The sequence below is a fragment of the Achroia grisella genome, unplaced genomic scaffold (genome assembly GCF_030625045.1).
Source record: "Achroia grisella isolate CSIRO2021 unplaced genomic scaffold, CSIRO_AGI_Agris_v1 utg780, whole genome shotgun sequence".
In the NCBI taxonomy this organism is placed as follows: domain Eukaryota; kingdom Metazoa; phylum Arthropoda; class Insecta; order Lepidoptera; family Pyralidae; genus Achroia; species Achroia grisella.
Window position 1 is genome coordinate 7,817,261 of NW_026713020.1, and position 19,654 is coordinate 7,836,914.

A 19,654-nucleotide genomic window follows, 5' to 3' on the forward strand; every position below is an offset into this window, starting at 1 on the left:
TTTTTCCTAACTTAGGATTTAATTGTATTTTTTTCACTCAACTTCACACTAAAGCCGTACAATTTTTATATGCTTACAATACATTAAAAAATACATAAAAATCTTAGAACGATACAAACAATCATACTCATGAATAGGGGCTCATGACCATTTACCATCAGTGAAAAAGGCCTGCAACGCTATACCACTGGTGTTAAAATGAAATGATATTTATTCTGTAGAAGAAAAAACTAAAACACACATTAAACAAACAAAAAAAAATAACAAACAGTGCGACAATTACAAAAAAAAAGTACACAAATTACGTGTGTGCGTGTATGTGTATGTTTGTCGAAGCATCTACTGAATAACTTGACGACCTCGGTGGTCTAGCGGTCTAGTCTACCGCTTTACGACCGGTCGCGGGTTCGATTCCTCGCACGACACAAACATTTGTATTCACAAGTACCTATGATTGTTTGTATCGGTCTGGGTATTTTCTATGTACATATAATATGTATGTATTTACGAAAAAAAAAACTATCTATGTATTTGTATCAGTAATCTAGTACCCATAACACAAGCTTTAGCTAGCTTAACTTGGGTCTAGATGGCGCTGTGTGAATTGTCCTGAGATTATTATTATTATTACTGAATAGGTCCGTGCTCAGCATAATGCTGTAGAGGCTGGAGCGCTGCAACGCTGTTTTTCAGCACGAGACCTGGGGTGCTGTATTGCCGTGTTGTACACAATTTATGATATGATATACTAAATATAAAATAAATTGATACAAATTAACACGTTCCGGGTGCTCATGATCGTTTAGCATCAGGTGAGCCGCAAGCTCGTTTGTCCCCTGTGCTATAAAAAGATTTAAATGTCATATAAAATACTTCCCTTGCAAAAAAGCTTACAATAAAATTGAAGAATTCGTTAACGACAATAATGTTTTTATAGAAAAACTTAAAATCCATAGCACTGAGAATATTATCTGATTACACTAATAATGAGTGCGTAGCGATTTCTATGTTGATTATCGCATATATCTTACTTGTTATACTGTAATTATTAAAAAAACACATCTATTCAAAAGAGCAACACACAAGTTTCTTGGTCATTCTTCTTGTGATGAATCTGCATTCCGAATGAGTGGTAGAATCAAAATATGACTATTCAAAAGTGCTTGTAATGAGTTTATTTGAATAAAGATTATTTCTATTTCTATTTCTATAAACAACACTCGTACAATAGTAATGATCCAATTGATCCGGTGCTCTCGCGTAAAAACATCAAGTAATTGATTTAAACGTGTGCAACCACATAATATATATTTGATTACTCAGCAATCAAATGATGCATTGTAAGTATGTACTATATTAATCTTAATCATTACATAGTATAAAACAAAGTCGCGGTCGCTGTCTGTCCGTCCTTATGTATGCTTAAATCTTTAAACTACACAACGGATTTTGAAGCGGTTCTTTTAATAGATAGAGTGATTCAAGAGGAAGGTTTATATGTATAATACATGTACACCCGTGCGAAGCCGGGCGAGTAGCTAGTAATGTTATAAACGCGAAAGTTTCTCAGTATGGAAGTTTGTTACTCTTTCAGACAAAAACTACTGAACAGATTTTGATGCATAATAATAATAATCTCAGGACAATTCACACAGCGCCATCTAGACCCAAGTTAAGCTAACTAAAGCTTGTGTTATGTGTACTAGATAACTGATACATATACACAGATTTGTTTTGTAAATACATACATATTATACATAGAAAACAGACCGATACAAACAATCATACTCATGAATACAAATGTTTGTGCCGTGCGAGGAATCGAGCCCGCGATCATCGGTCGTAAAGCGGTGTGCTAGACCGCTAGATCACCGAGTTCGTCATGAAATGAAACTTTACAGTAATATAGCTTATACATCAGAATATCATATATAAACTGTAAATTTTACGCGTAAGAAATCGCTGGCACAGCCAGTACTTGAACTTGTATATGTTTTGAACATCCTATATGTTTTTTTTATGGATGATAATAGAATGGTGCATCCGCCTGCACTAACGGTTTACGCTGGCGGGGCACCAGTGAAGGATGATAAGACGAACATGAGGTCAGGTCAGTTAGCTCTTCGTGACAAATTCACCAAGAATTTGTCACGATGGTTTCCAGAAGAAACCCCGTGGAGGTCAACCTGACATGGAGCATTGCTAGTAATTAGTAAATAGTCATTAGTCCACAATCCCCTCCCCCTTATTCTATGGAATAATACCCCCATGCTCTCTGTTAGGCTATACTTTAAAATAGATATTATGTAAATTGGGCGAATTATAACGACAAATGTAAGTGTGATGCAGGCGAAGTTGCGCAGGTCAACTAGTATTATATATTATAGTTTTTTGGTAAATTAACACGAGTAGTCATAAATCACTGTTCCACACGCAAACTAAACTTGCTCCGTTATTTTTTCGGACTACTCTAATGTTAGTCGCAGCTGGCCTTTACAGCTTCACCGGACGATAGGGGGCGAGTGCAGATGGCACTCCAAACCCGCAGGACTTATAGAATAGCTGATAGCCAACTCCCGCCTGACGGATATGCACTTGTTACTGTGTATTTATTTATTTAAAATAACATTTATTCAAAAGTGTTTTTTTACTATATTAGTAGACGACCTCGGTGGTAAAGTGGTTTAGGTTCGATTCCTCGCACGGCACAAACATTTGTATTCATGAGTATGAAGTATGATTGTTTGTATCGGTTTGGGTGTTTTCTATGTATAATATGTATGTATTTACGAATAAAAAAATTATATCTATGTATATACTAGCTGTCCCGGCAAACGTTGTTTTGCCTTAAAGTTAAAATAAAAACTTTAGGGGTGGACTACCCCTAACATTTAGGGGGATGAAAAATAGATGTTGGCCGATTCTCAGACCTACTCAATACGCTCACAAAATTTCATGAGAATCAGTCAAGCCGTTTCAGAGGAGTATGGGACACGAGAATTGTATATATATGTAAGATGTATCAGTTATCTAGTACCCATAACACAAGCTTTAGCTAGCTTAACTTGGGTCTAGATGGCGCTGCGTGAATTGTCCTGAGATTATTATTATTATCATATAATAGTATTTGCATCAATGTTTAGTACTCATAACACAAGGACTGACTGGCTTGGGACTAGATGGCGCTGTGTGAATTATACTAGGGTTATTATTATAAAAAAATGCTATAATGTACTCACACATTACGCAGCTCAATGTCCCCCTGATCTCGGTCGATGATCCCAATCTCTCTGGCGGTATCGAGCCACTTAGCTTGAGGCGAGACTTCGCCTCGCTTTGTGTGTTCTACCGATTATACAACGGACTGTGTTCTAAGGAATTGTTTGACATGATGCCGACAGCCACCTTTTACCACCGCACCGCTCGCCATCGACAGGGAATTCATCCCCATACACTGGAACCTAAGTGGTCCCGAACAGTGCGGCTTCAGAGGAGTTTCCTCCCGCGTACACTTAGATTGTGGAATGAACTTCCTGCCGAGGTTTTCCCACGAGACTACAGCATGGGGTTTTTCAAGAAGGGTATATTAAGGTTTCTTAAGGGTCGGCAAAGCGCAATTGAGACCCTTGGTGTTTCAAGCGTCTATAGGCTACGGTAACCATTTACCATCAGATGGGCCGTATGCTTGATTGCCACCATCGTAGTATAAAAAAAAGATCTGTGACGATGGCGAGTGATTCGATTTGATTCGATACGTTTGTAATCGATTTAGCTTTACGAGACGGGTCATTGCCGATTCGATTATTTCAATAAAGATTGGTGGTTGATGGAACTATGTAATTGTTGCATTAATATTTATTGTCAACTGTTAATTTATGAGGCATGACAAGTACCTCTAGGGTCGCTAGTTTAGCACCCAATAAACTAACATATTTAGTAGAAATAGAAATAGTCTGTATTCAAATCATCATGACGACCTCAGTGGTCTAGCGGTCTAGCACACCGCTTTCCGACCGATGGTCGCTGGTTCGATTCCTCGCACAGCACAAACAATTGTATTCATGAGTATGCTTGTTTGTATCAGTCTGGGTGTTTTCTATGTATACTATGTATGTACTTACAAAAAAAAGATATCTATGTATATGTATGAGTTATGTAGTACCCATAACACAAGCTTTAGCTAGCTTAACTTGGGTCTAGATGGCGCTGTGTGAATTGTCCTGAGATTATTCTCTTTGGAATCAACACTTTTGAATAGTCATATTTTTTTATTCTACCACTCATTCGAAACGCATGCTCATCACAAGAAGAATGAGTAAGAATCTTGTGTTGCTCTTTTAAATAAATGTTGTTTTAAGTAGATATTCATTAACAAGATGATAACTGGGTATAAAAAATGGTAATGATAATTAAGATTTTTTAAACAAAAGACAAAAAATTTCAGACCATTCTAAAAGTGTTCTCTATTACAGACTTTCGGACAAGTAATTATGAAATGACTACGTAGGCAGTTTTTTTTCTGTACGTAAATAATAAATAGGTATTAATTAATATAAATTAATCAAAAGAATAATTAATAATCCACCCGGAAACAAGTTATCTACTGGTATACCTAATTATAATGATGACATCATTAAATTCTAATCATTATCCGACTTTGTAGGTTTCATCTTGTTTTCTTGTCCATTATAGTACAAGGTACAGTAACAGTAATTATTATTATTATTATTTTATTTATTTCGGATATTTATCCATCCATATTATGTTAGTAAACTACAATTTATATTCATTCAATTCATATATATGACTATTTTATTTATTTATTTAAGCTTTGCATTCCATAATTTTACAGTAAATAGATAGACAGGTACATTTCAAAGTAGTTTAATTATGGACCCTGTTAGGCACAGCAAGCAGAAGAGAAGAGAGGAGGACGAGTTATTTTTTATATAATATATAATAATAATAAAAAAAATAGTAATAATAATAAATATTTGATAATTAAGAAATTGTATATATTTAATTACTAAAATTGTATAATATTTAATTCAATATGTCATTTTTATATTCTAAAATTGTATAATAACATTTTTTAATCAACAATGTCTTGAGATTTCTTATAAATATTTTATCATTTTTTATCTCTTTTAAAGAAAGTGGTAAGTGGTTATATATATTTATGGATGACACCAGAGGACCACCTGAATGTAGTGCTAACGTGGAGGATGGAAGAAGGAGCCTGTTTCTGTATCGTAAATTATATTTTTCACACCTTTCTTCGCGTGTTTTATAGACTATATATGTCTATATCCACCTCCAGAAGTACTGGGTACGCAGCAGTGCGGCAATGTCCTGTGTCCCTGTAGCGGACAATCCGATATATTGAATATGGTGTTTAGGAGGCTGTTTGCGTAATACCTACCCACATGTGTTAAGTATCCGTCAGTAGGGAGTTGGTCTTCAGCCTTTCCTTAAGTCAATCCGCGTGTTTGGAGTGCCATCTGACCTCGCTCCCTATCGTCCGGTGAAGCTGTAATCACATTTAAGATAATAGATACTGTAATGGACAGCTTCAAGAAGGGTATATTAAGGTTTCTTAAGGGTCGGCAACGCGCACGTGACACCCCTGGTGTTTCAAGCGTTCATAGGCTACGGTAACCATTTAACATCAGATGGGCCGTATGCTTGTTTGCCATCATCGTAGTATAATAAAAAAGCTGGGGACAGCAGTATAAATAATCCAAAAAAAAGAAAAAACCCTTTTTCAAATATCAAATTCAAAATTTATTATTCAAGTAGGTCTATTAAAGACTTTTATGATATGTCAATCAATATATCTGTCATTTAATAATGACAATTTTTATAACATTAGCTATATGCGAATGAAAGTCCCGTCAAAAAACGGTTCAGCCATTTCAGAGTAATTTCTGGAACGGCTGGACCGATTTTGCTCTTACTTTGCTAATGTAAGAACAAACTAGAAATTAATGAATACATTTTTTTTTAATTAAACTTCTTATATATTATATTAGGGTAAGAAATCACTCTTGATATGCAATTTCCGCTGGTTTAGGAGTCAAGGTTACATGCAATGACGATACGTCTTTATAAGCGGGAAGGGAATTCTTAGTAATGAGTATTTTGTTGGCTAACCCATTGCTAGCAATGTACCATGTCAGGTTGACTTCCAAGCAGTTCCCCAGGAAACCATTGTGGTAAATTGCCATTTACCTAGATGGGCTAACTGACCTGACATCATGCTCATCTTATCATCCTCCACTGGTGCCCAGCCAGCGTAAACCGTTAGCACAAGCGGGTGCACCATTACATTATCCTAATCCTAATCACTATATATTATAAAACAAAGTCGCTGTCGCTGTCTGTCCTTCCCTATGTATACTTAAATCTTTAAAACTAGTTAACGGATTTTGAAGCGGTTTTTAACAGATAGAGTGATTCAAGAGGAAGGTTTATATGTATAATACATGTACACTCGGGCAAAGGCGGGGCGAGTAGCTAGTAATATTATAAATGCGAAAGTAGTGATGTTTGTTACTATTTAACGCAAAAACTACTGAACAGTTTCTGATGAAAATTTACAGTAATTATGCATCAGAATAACACATACGCTATATATGATTATATGTGTAATTATTTATTTAATATTATGTATTTATTCCAGCAAAACAAAGTGTATATAACTTCCCAATGTAAGACTAATAAATACACAGTTATTGCTTATGAATGACGAAATAGTAAATTTTGTTAATGATACAGTTTTTTTAGGTATAACAGTGGACTCGAAATTATGGGGGCCCCATATTTCAAAATTGGCCAGTAGACTCAGTTCTGCTGCATATGCAATTAGAAGAATTAGGCAATTAACAGACGTACGGCTAAACTTGTATATTTTAGTTATTTCCATAGCATAATGTCTTATGCATACTGCTGTTATATATAAATACTATATTTGTTTTACAAAAGAGACTACGTTCTATTTATGGTATGGGTTCAAGAGAATTACGTCAGTGCTTTAAAGAATCAAATATCCTCACTGTCACTTCACAATTCATTTATGAAAATATCATGTATGCACGGAAGAACTTAGAGAGTTTTAAAAAACTCAAAGACTGTACAAGTAGAAAATTACGCAATATAAATAAGCTAATTTTACCTAAATGCCGTCTGCACAAAGTCAGTAATTCATTCTATGGTAATTGCGTAAGATTTTATAATAAACTGCCAGAATCTGCATTAAATCTGACAGAGAGGCAATTCAAATCTTATATTAAACAATTTTTGTGTAAGAAAGCCTATTACAGGATAGACGAATTCATAGAAGACAACATATCAAGTAAATAATTAGTTTATTAGCATACAACGTTATAATTTAATTTTCTCATTGCTTTCTTGATTTTAGAAAAAGATTTAATAAATAAATAAAATATTAATATCAAAATTGACGGCCTCGGTGATCTAGCGGTCTAGCACACCGCTTTACGTCCGATGGTCGCAAGGCTCGTTCTTCGACTATTCAAAAGTGCTCGTTTATTTGAATAAATGATTTTCTATTTCTATTATATACTAGGCACAAACATTTGTATTCATGAGTATCATTGTTTGTATCGGTCTGAGTATTTTCTATGTATATTATGTATGTATTTACGAAAAAAAAATATCTATGTATTTGTATCAGTTATCTAGTACCCATAACACAAGCTTTATATAGCTTAACTTAACATCTAGACCCACTAGATGGCGCTGTGTGAATTGTCCTAAGATTATTATTATTATTATAAAATGTAACGCGTGTGAAACAGTGGGCACAGCTAGTCATATATTAAAAAATGTCATTATCGTAAAACAGGTGAGGGTATATCTCTCTTAGGTCGTATCTTGGACTATCGCGGATTCTATAGTAATAGGCATTAATAGTTGTCCCTATTTACATATTGCCTGATAACTTGTCACGTTTTCACACAAGATGTACAAGTGTAGAGGAAATTAACGATGTTTACATGTTATTAATATAATTTTTTTTATGAATGATAATGGATTGGTGCACCCGACTGCGCTAACGGTTTACGCTGGCGGGGCACCAGTGGAGGATGATAAGATGAGCATGAGGTCAGGTCAGTTAGCCCACCGTGACAAATTCATCAGAATTTATCACGATGGTTTCCAGAGGAGACCGCCTGGAGGTCAACCTGAGGAATTGTTCGGATTAATACCAGCTGCTGAGTTTCACCACCGTACCACCCGCCAGAAACTGAAATACCATCCCGATCATCTGGATGAATGGCGGTCTTCCACAGTGCGGTTTTCTAGAAACTTTTTGCCTCGCACAACCACATTGTGGAATCACCTTCCAGCAATGGTATTTCCGAACCGATACGATATTGAAACCTTCAAGAAAAGAGCTTATTCCTTTTTAAAAGGCCGACAACGTACTTGCAATTCCCCTGGTGTTGCGGGTGCTCATGGGCGGCGGTAATCACTTACCATCAGGTGAGCCGCATGCTCGTTTGTCCCCTGTGTTGTAAAAAAAAAACCTGGTACATTGCTAGTAATGAGTTATGAGTCCACATTACTAACAACTTCCCGCTTGGTACTAATGTTATAAACGCGAAAGTTTATGAATATATATCCTAGTATTTCTCTAATAATACTAAGGGTCGACCTCGATCACGAGTCGAGGGTCTAACCCCTAGAACTTCTCATCCGTCATACTCGTGAACGAGTGCTGCTTGTAGGGACTGGTCTGCTCCTATCACTATGACTGATTTAATCCTATTGTATTGTATAGGGGATTGTTAGTAATGTCAACTGATGATCTCATTGTAATGTACCATGTCAGGTTGACCTCCACGCGGTTCCCCCTGGAAACTATCTTGATAAATTGACGGCCTCGGTGGTCTAGCGGTCTAGCACACCGCTTTACGTCCGATGGTCGCGGGCTCGATTCCTCGCACGGCGCAAACCTTTGTATTCATAAGTATGATTGTTTGTATCGGTCTGGGTGTTTTCTATGTATAATATGTATATATTTACGAAAAAAAGATATCTACGTATTTGTATCAGTTATCTAGTACCCATAACACAAGCTTTAGATAGCTTAACTTGGGTCTAGATGGCGCTGTGTGAATTGTCTTGAGATTATTATTATTATTATAAATTCTTGGTGAATTTGTCACGATGGGCTAACTGATCTAACCTCATGCTCATCTTATCATCCTCCACTGGTGCTCCGCCAGCGTAAACCGTTAGCACAAGCGGACCCTCCATTCCATTATCATCCATAAAAAAAAATCTTATTGTATTATATGTTTATGTTTGAGCCTAAATAAATTAGTAGTTGGTAGTTTGTATTCACACGTTTCGCCTTGTAAAATGTGAACTTACAAGGATTGTTTAAAAGAGCAACACACAAGTTTCTTGCTTATTCTTCTTGTGATGCGTCAGCTTTCAGAATGAGCGGTAGATTTACATATAAAATTGTTGACTATTCAAAAGTGCTTAAATTAAGTTTATTTGAATAAATGATTGTCTATTCTATTCTCAGGCTAAAGTTATATCCTCGGATTTTGAATTCCCTATACACTCACCTCCATTTTCGTAAAGTAAAAGTAGTCAATAACAACATTATAATAAAGAAATACCATTTGCTATCTCCACCTCTCCTTAGCCCTATCTTACTAATATTATAAACGCGAAAGTTTGTCTGTATGGATGGATGTTTGTTACTCTTTCATGCAAAAAATAATGAACGGATTTTGATGTAACTTCACAGTAATACAGCTTCTATAATAAAATAACACATAGTCTATAATTTAACAATGTAATGTAAATTGGGCGAAATTTTATGATAAATGTCACGTAAGTGTAATGCAGACGAAGTTAAGCTAGGATATAATAGTTTTTTAACACACGAAAAAATGCAGAAATTTTCATACAACCTTACATTTCCCTTTTCAACCCCTTGCAACCCTTTTTTTATTTATATTTAATCAACAGCCTAAATAATAAGCTTTAAACTTCTAGCTTTAAAAATGACGAAACTTCCATACGACCTTTCATCTACCCTTTCAACCTCACATAACGCTTTTTCATATAAACAAGTAGACTATATCCTTTCTCAGGGTCTAGACTGTCTGTGTACCAAATTTCATTTAAATTAGTGCAGTAGTTTTGGCGTGAAAGCGCGACATACAGACAGACAGAGAGTTACTTTCGCATTTATTTTTGTGACGATTAGGATTTAAAAGGCCTGCATCAAAACTAGACGATTCGATCCTCTAGCTCCATGCAGGCCAGGGATCCCGGCATATTTTAGTCTTGAAATTTTCGAGGTTAAATTGAATGATTATATAATTTTTTATTAATAACTATAAATATTAACATTAATTAATTAATATAGTAGTAATGTATTAAATTGATATAATTTAATTTGAATATTTGTATACCTCTAAGAGGTGGTGCATGTCGTGTACTTTTATTAGTTAGTAAGATCCGAAACTACCATGTAGCAAGCATATAAATAATAGAATAGAATATAATAGAAAATCATTTATTCAAATAAATTTACATTGTAGCACTTTTGAATAGTCATTACATTTTTTTAATCTACCGCTCATTCGGAAAGCTGTCTCATCACAAGAAGAACAAGCAAGAAACTTGCGTGTTGCTCTTTTAAATAATTTTATTATTACTTTACATTTTTAAGTTTAAGTGTGTGAATACAAACCACCAATTAGCACTAATTCAATTAAATACTAACGAAAAAATATTGAATATATAACCAACTGGTTAAACAATTAATAAGAGGAAATCAGTCGTAGTGATTAGAGCAGACCAGTCCCTACAGGCAGCACCCGTTCACGATTAAATGATAAATTATCATAATTATTATCATTATAATTACAATATAAAATGTAAATTTAATTTTAAAAATTATTTTCAGTGTACCAATAAAACAATTTTCTTTCTTTCTTTATTAATGAATCCTCTAATTGGAGCATTTATTTTTGCAATATATGTATATATATATATATATATATATATGTTATGCAACAATGAACAATTTGTTAAGTATGTTAATTCTCATTGCAATCATCTTCCGCGTAATATTACAACGATTATCATTGTAATTACAGATGCGTGCAATTCATAACCTCTTCATTGCAAGGGCACATTGAATACATTTGAATTCCACATAGTATATAACAACAAAAAATATATATAATTATATATTATGTAACAATGTGTTTGCGTCGGTTCATTACGATTTACATGTGATAAATGTTATTTCATTTGTTGAACATAATTAATGGTGGATACGATGAGTGGTAAACCACAATTTTATCACTCAAAGGTTTTTGTTAATGAAATTAAAAAAAAAGTTTTCAATTTCTAAACTATAGGGAAAGGGTTTGTTGGTGATGTGAAATAATAACCCTATTGCGAGCAATGTACCATGTCAAGTTGACCTCCACGCGGTTCCTCCTGGAAACCATAGTGTTAAATTCCCGATGAATTTGCATGATGGTGATGGACGATATATTGGATCCTACACATATATATATGTATGTGATTCATATAGTAATTACGATAATAAAATCAGGACAATTCACACAGCGCCATCTAGTCCCAAGTTAAGCTAGCTAAAGCTTGTGTTATGGGTTCTATATAACTGATATAAATACATAGATATATTTTTTTTTTCGCAAATAAATACATTCACATATTTATTTACGAAAAACAAATATATCCGTCTATTTGTATCAGAAAAAATATATATCTATGTATTTCATAAATACATAGAAAACACCCAGATCGATACAAACAATCATACTCATGAATACGAATGTTTGTAACGTGCGAGGGATCGAACCCGCGACCGGGAGTATGGCAGATGGTAAACCGCTAGACCACCGAGGCTGTCAATTATTACGATATTGAAAGACTTGTTATTAATTTGATTAATAAATTTCAATATTTGCTGACATTGGAATGTATATATTGATTGATCAGCGTCAGTTAACTGAACGTGTTAATAAATTACTATACTTCTCATTATTACATAGTATAAAACAAAGTCGCTGTCGCTGTCTGTCCGTCCCTATGTATGCTTAAATCCTTAAAACTACGCAACGGATTTTGAAGCGGTTTTTTTAATAGATAGAATGATTCAAGAGGAAGGTTTATATATATAATACATGTACACCCGTGCGAAGTCGTGGCGAGTAGCTAGTAAATAATATACATAGAAAACACACAGACCGATACAAACAATAATACTCGCGAATATATGTAAAATATGTAGACCAAAATAACATTTAGTACAATTTTTGTCTGTCTGTTTGTTTGTCCCGGATAATCTCTGAAATGGCTGGACCGATTTTGACGGGACTTTTATCGGCAGGTAGCTGATGTAATAAGGAATAGTTTAGGCTACTTTTATTTTAGAATTTTTTTTTGAAAGATAATAATAAATTCCACGCGGACGAAGTCGCGGGTACAACTAGTTATATATACAATCATAGTGTTATCGTGTTAGAGTGTGAAATGAAAAATATTAATATCAATCAATAATATAATTGTAAAGAAATATATCTCTAACGATGACCCGAATTGCTGTAACATATTGCATTTTATATTTATTTAAATTGATTACTTGTAAAATTAACAACAGCCAGGTGTTGAGTTGTGTGGAGTTCTCTGTTCCTGAACATACATATACTTCATACATACACATACACTTCTGTTCCGGACAATATATAGTGTCGTGGTCAGCCGCAACTGCTACTTATGTTAGATTAATAAAATTATTTAATTATTTTAATTAGGCGATATGCTCGAGGAGTAGTCGTCAGGTTTTTGGGCAGTATGAATCCTGCAGTCCCCATTTGGCCCCTAAGGCTTCTTTATTTTTTTAACGACTGGAAAATCTTTATAGATTTTCCAGTCGTTAAAAAAATAAAAAAAGTTTTGCCAACCCTAAAATTCGGAAATCAGGACAAGATGCGTGAGAACCCCGGATTTTAGAGTCCAGAATCCGGATATGACAACAGGTTTTTTTAAACATAGTCAGTGTAATAAATATTAGATTAATAAAATTATTTAACTGTTTTAAATTAGGCGATATGTTCGAGGAGGAGTAGTCGTCAGGTTTTTGGGCGGTATGAATCCTGCAGTCCCCATTTGGCCCCTAAGGCTTCTATAAAGATTTTCCAGTCGTTAAAAAAATAAAAAAAGTTTTGCCAACCCTAAAATTTGGATATTAGGACAAGATGCGTGAGAACCCCGGATTTTAGAGTCCAGAATCCGGATATGACAACAGGTTTTTTTAAACATAGTCAGTGTAAAAAATAACAGTTAAAAATATTATAAATCACCTTTTTATTTATTTTTAGGCCTTAAAATTAAATATAGTATAATTTTTTGTCGTCATTTTAAATGTAACAACACAGAACTAACAAAACAGAATATTATTACAGTTTCTTACAATTTTTTCTAATAAATGAGTCCAATTTATTTGTTCTTAAAATAAAATACAAATTTATTAATATAATTTAATTATAAACCTAAAAAAATTACATTACCCCTCTCTCCTCGGATGCCCTCTAAATTAGGACAAATCCAGGGAAACGGATGGTATAAAAAATTACATTACCCCTGACTCTCCTCGGATGCCCTCTAAACTAGGACAAATCCAGGGAACCGGATGGTAACCCTAACTGAATGCATTAAATCTAAAAAAAATACATTACCCCTCTCTCCTCGGATGCCCTCTAAACTAGGACAAATCCAGGGAACCGGATGGTAACCCTAACTGAATGCATTAAATCTAAAAAAAATACATTACCCCTCTCTCCTCGGATGCCCTCTAAACTAGGACAAATCCAGGGAACCGGATGGTAACCCTAACTGAATGCATTAAATCTAAAAAAAATACATTACCCCTCTCTCCTCGGATGCCCTCTAAACTAGGACAAATCCAGGGAACCGGATGGTAACCCTAACTGAATGCATTAAATCTAAAAAAAATACATTACCCCTCTCTCCTCGGATGCCCTCTAAACTAGGACAAATCCAGGGAACCGGATGGTAACCCTAACTGAATGCATTAAATCTAAAAAAATTATATTACCCCTGACTCTCCTCGGATGCCCTCTAAACTAGGACAAATCCAGGGAACCGGATGGTAACCCTAACTGAATGCATTAAATCTAAAAAAATTACATTACCCCTGACTCTCCTCGGATGCCCTCTAAACTAGGACAAATCCAGGGAACCGGATGGTAACCCTAACTGAATGCATCAAATCTAAAAAAATTACATTACCCCTGACTCTCCTCGGATGCCCTCTAAACTAGGACAAATCCAGGGAACCGGATGGTAACCCTAACTGAATGCATCAAATCTAAAAAATTACATTACCCCTGACTCTCCTCGGTTGCCCTCTAAACTAGGACAAATCTGGGGAACCCGGACGGAAGGGGAGGGAAGGGGATTGTTAGTAATGTGGACTCATGACCCCATTACCATGTCAGATTAACCTCCACGCGGTTCTCCCTAGAAACCATCATGTTAAATTCCTGGTGAATTTGTTACGATGGGCTAACTGACCTGACCTCATGCTCATCTTATCATCCTCCACTGGTGCCCCGCCAGCGTAAACCGTTAGCGCAGGCGGGTGCACCATTCCATTATCATCTATAAAACATAACTTCACTATTGCTACGATTACATTCAGCCGCTTCCCCTGCCACTCGCGCTGCCGGAAATATTGCCGGGCGACAACTGAGCGAGAGGGCTGAATTTAAAAACACGCTGCCACTCGCGCTGCCAGTCCTTTGACTCGCGCACGAAAAACCGACTATCGAGGGAGCGCCGGACAGAGCGAGTGGCAGAGCTAATGGCATGGGAAGTGTTTCCAATCGTGTTTATACTCTCGCGCTGCTCACTTCCCTGCCCACTCGGGCTGAGTGTAAATTGGGCATAACGCATGCGCGTTATATAAACTGCTTTATGTATCGAAAACCATTGAAATTAGATCCACATTACGAGCGAAATAAACGAAAAATATTTTATTAACATCTACAAAAATATAATTATTATAACATAAAGTCATAAATCTTAAAAAAACGTTTTATTTATAGTTTATTGATATAAATAATTCGGAAACATCAATTTCAAACTTTTACTATACATAACTATATAATATATATATATAAAATTCTCGTGTCATAGGTTTCGTGTTTCGTGTTTATACAGAAACGGCTTGACCGATTTTGATAAAATTTTATTATATATGTATATTCAGTATATTCTGAGAATAGGTTTACAACTAATTTTTATACCCTTAAGTGTTACGGGTGGCTCACCCCAAATAATTTTTTATCGACAAATTTTTAAAATTTTTATTTTATTATGATTTAGCATTTAAAAATACATACAACCATACATTTTCACCCTTTCATCACAAACCACTATTTTTTAATACTGATTTTAATTTATAAGTCAAAACATCGTTTGCCTAAGCAGCTAGTTACTACATAATATCACAGATAAGATAATATAACATACTAATATCATGTTAATAATATATTAATATAATCTGTTTAAATATAATATACAAAAATTAAAAAATATATATTGACTATTTGAAACGATATTGCCTTCAAAAACATATCAGTAGGTATAATGCATATAATTGATATTTTCGACAAATCTGCCACTGGGGGCGTAGCTCAGATGGTAGAGCGCTCGCTTAGCATGCGAGAGGTACCGGGATCGATACCCGGCGCCTCCAAACTTTTTGTAAATCTATTTTTTTTTCTTTTTATTTATGTTCTATTTTAATTCACACCAAATTAAATCAATAAATTACTTTTCCTTAAGAAATATTGCAAAAAATTTTTTTTTATTTATTTTGTAAGTACATATTTTACTTCGTCCGCGTGGAATTTCACTTTATTTTTCTAAAATAAAAGTAGCCTAAGTTACTCCTTATTAAATCAGCTACCTGCCAAAAAAAGTCCCGTCAAAATCGATCCAGCCATTTCAGAGATTAAATGTAAAAATGTTATTTTGGTGTATGTACCGTAGTATATGCATGTAGTAAAAAACGATTATTTCAATATTACAAACAGACACTCTATCTTTATTTATATGTATAGATGTAATATTATCTTATCTGTGTCCGCTCTCAGTTACTTACAAAAGGCATTCTAAATAAAACATTTAGAACTTCTTTTGCAAATAAAGTACCGACTGTACTATTATTGTAGTAATATCTAAATATATATAACTCAAAGGTGACTGACATAGTGATCTATCAACGCACAGCCCAAACCACTGGACGTATCGGGCTGAAATTTGGCATGCAGGTAAATGTTATGACGTAGGCATCTGTTAAGAAATGATTTTGATCATTTCTACCCCCAAGGGGATAAAATAGGGGATGAAAGTTTGTATGAAACTTTGTCAATTTTAAACTGATCGGGCGGAAACTTTACATGCATAAAGCTACTATAATGTAGGCATCCCCTAAGAAAGGATTTTGATAAATTCCACCTCTAAGGGGATAAATTAACGCGAGCAAAGCTACGGGCAAAAGCTAGTCTAATATAAAAACAAAATATATGTGTGCACATGTTATTTGCTACATATGAAATAATTTTTTAATTGTGTAAGTATTACTTGAGTTACAAAAAAAAACAAATATTTCCCCTTCCTAACATCAGATAACGCTAGAAACTGGTTTATATAAAAAAGAACATTAATTTAATTCCTGGTAGATGCGCAGGTTCATTCCGTGAATATAAAATGTCTAATTATCATAATAATATAATTAATACATTTAAATTAATTAAAAACATAAATTATTAATATAAGAATCAGAGCAATTGACATGTTATCTAGTTATATTTAAATAATTATCTCACTTTACCTGGTCGATATCATTACATAGTATAAAACAAAGTCGCTGTCGCTGTCTGTCCGTCCCCATGTATGCTTAAATCTTTAAAACTACGCAACGGATTATGAAGCGAGGTTTTTTAATAGATAGAGTGATTCAAGAGGAAGGTTTATATATATAATACATGTACACCCGCGCGAAGCCGGGGCGAGTTGCTAGTACTTATATATAAAATTAGAATTATAATAAAAATTACATACTCCTCCGAAATGGCTTGATCGATTTTTATGAAATTTTATATTCAGTAGGTCTGAGAATCGGCTACTATCTATTTTTCATACCGCTAAGTGAATAGAATAGAATAGAAAATCATTTATTCAAATAAACTTACATTGAAGCACTTTTGAATAGTCATTACATTTTTTTTAATCTACCGTTCGTTCGGAAAGCTGTCTCATCACAAGAAGAACGAGCAAGAAACTTGCGTGTTGCTCTTTTAAATAACTTTATTATTACTTTACATTTTTAAGTTTAAGTGTGTGAATGAATACAAACCACCAATTAGCACTAATTCAATTAAATACTCAAATAGAAAAAATATTGAATATAACTGGTTAAAGTGATAAGGGCTGTCCATCCCTAACATTCTTTTATTTATTGTTATCGCTAGCTCCGGATATAGATGGCGCTGGAAGCAAGCACCAACGCCAAAGCAGTATTAATTATTAAAATTACCCGCAGTTGTAATATTGTGAAACTAGATGACGCTAGCGGCGCACTCGTCCCCACTAATACTACTTTACCGATTTTAGAACGCCATCTTATAATGCAGATTCTTGTTGTTGAGCATTCATTCCGAAACCGTTGAAGTGAAAGGTTAACAGTAGATTCCAAAGTTTGTTACATTATATTCGAAGATTGGTATTTAGATATAATTATTGCAGACAAATTCCAATAAAATTCAACGTATCCTATAATTGTTTAAATGAATTTGATTAAAGAAACTAGATAATTAAATATAATGATTATACCTACATTTATTAATATTTACATTGGAAACTTTAGAATTAAAATCAAAACGTGAATAAATAACTATATATATATCTGTAATGTGTTTAACTCTTTGTTATTATGAACAATTTCTTTATTAATATTTTGTAACGGGGCATTAAAATAGATACAACCCCAAATTTTCACCCTTCTACCCTATTTTTTAATAGCAATTTTAAATTATACGGTAAAACAGCGTTTGCGGGCACAGCTATTAAATAAATATATATTGCAATCTTCAAATTAGTCTGTACTTGATTTTAACAAGCGAATGTTGGCCATTAGCAATAACGATCAATTTAAATTGTAATAACAAGGGCTGCAGGGAATCATTGGCATTTACGTTAATTTAAACAAAACACCTTGAAGTTATGCGACCCTGGTAACTGGAGCTGCTATTCTATCTATATGATCAATATTATTTTGTAGGTCACTTTGTTTTTAAAGTAAAAACTTGTTGATTCCATTTATTTGGTCCTAATAAATTAGTGCTAGTTAGTGATTTGTATTCACACGTTTCGACTTGAAAAATATAAACTTACTAGCAGCGCAGGCGAACGCGTCCTATATCCTCACGCTATATATACACAAGCGACACGGACAGCTGTAAACTAAATCATTGTTTCATTACTGAGTATTTCACCACTCCACACTTATAACCGATACAGGGCTTCAGTCAGCTTAAGCTAAGCTAGCTAAGCTAAGCGCAAAAATATGTGTTTCTTTACGACATAACTCTCCTCTCTAAATTTATCAGTATTTCTCTAAAATATTATACATATTATAAAATTGGAGTGTCTGTTTAATATTGAAATAACCGTTTTTTACTACATGCATATGAATATAAATACGGTACATACACCAAAATAACATTTTTTACAATTTCTGTTTTACTCCGGCTAATCTCTAAAATGGCTGGTCCGATTTTGACGGGACATTTCTAGGTAGGTAGTAGATGTAATAAGGAGTAATATAGGCTACTTTTATTTTAGAAAAATGAGGTTTAATTCCACCACACTCCACAACTAGTGAGTAATATGTCTTTTTTTTTAAATAAAATACAAATTTCCACAGACAAATTCGTCCGTGCTTTTTTTAATTTACTTTAATATTATTATATTTATTTAATTTCCACTTTTATACAACTCCAGCCGAGATGTTACAATTTGCCTAACAGTGGCACCGAGGCAGACCTTATCCGTCTGGCCCAGAACCACCGCTGGCCGGCCGGGTGAGTTGACAACATGCAGTGTCACCTATCTTTATTACGATTCTTTTTTACTTTTTATTCAGAAGTGTTAGTTACTTCTTTCGTTAGCTGTGCTTGTAGGCTCCTAGGTCTTACGCATGCTTATTGTTGTCTTTTTTTAGGAATATATGTGCAAATTACAATGAATAAAAGAAGAAAAAAACTATTACGGTACGTCAAGTAAGGCATAAGACCGGATGATGATAATGACGGTCAATTCAATGATCTCAATCAACCGTTGGCCCACTAATAATAATCCAAATGAACACGTAAACTTAATATACATTATACTATAAGAGTAGCTATTATATAGCGACTTTGTCCGTATGCAAATTGATTTGTTTTATTAAAATAAATGAAATTTTATAATATACAAGTTAGAAAGTAAGTGAGGTTAAGTAAGTCCTTATAACATTATAATTATATAGGAT

At 34.2% G+C, this 19,654-nt stretch overlaps 1 non-coding gene across 1 annotated transcript; it reads left to right on the forward strand.

Moving 5' to 3' along the window:
* The first annotated feature begins 15,741 nt into the window (after positions 1 to 15,741).
* Positions 15,742 to 15,814, forward strand: Trnaa-agc (transfer RNA alanine (anticodon AGC)). The gene has a single exon. It is a non-coding gene; the product is annotated as a tRNA-Ala (tRNA).
* The last annotated feature ends 3,840 nt before the right edge of the window (positions 15,815 to 19,654 follow it).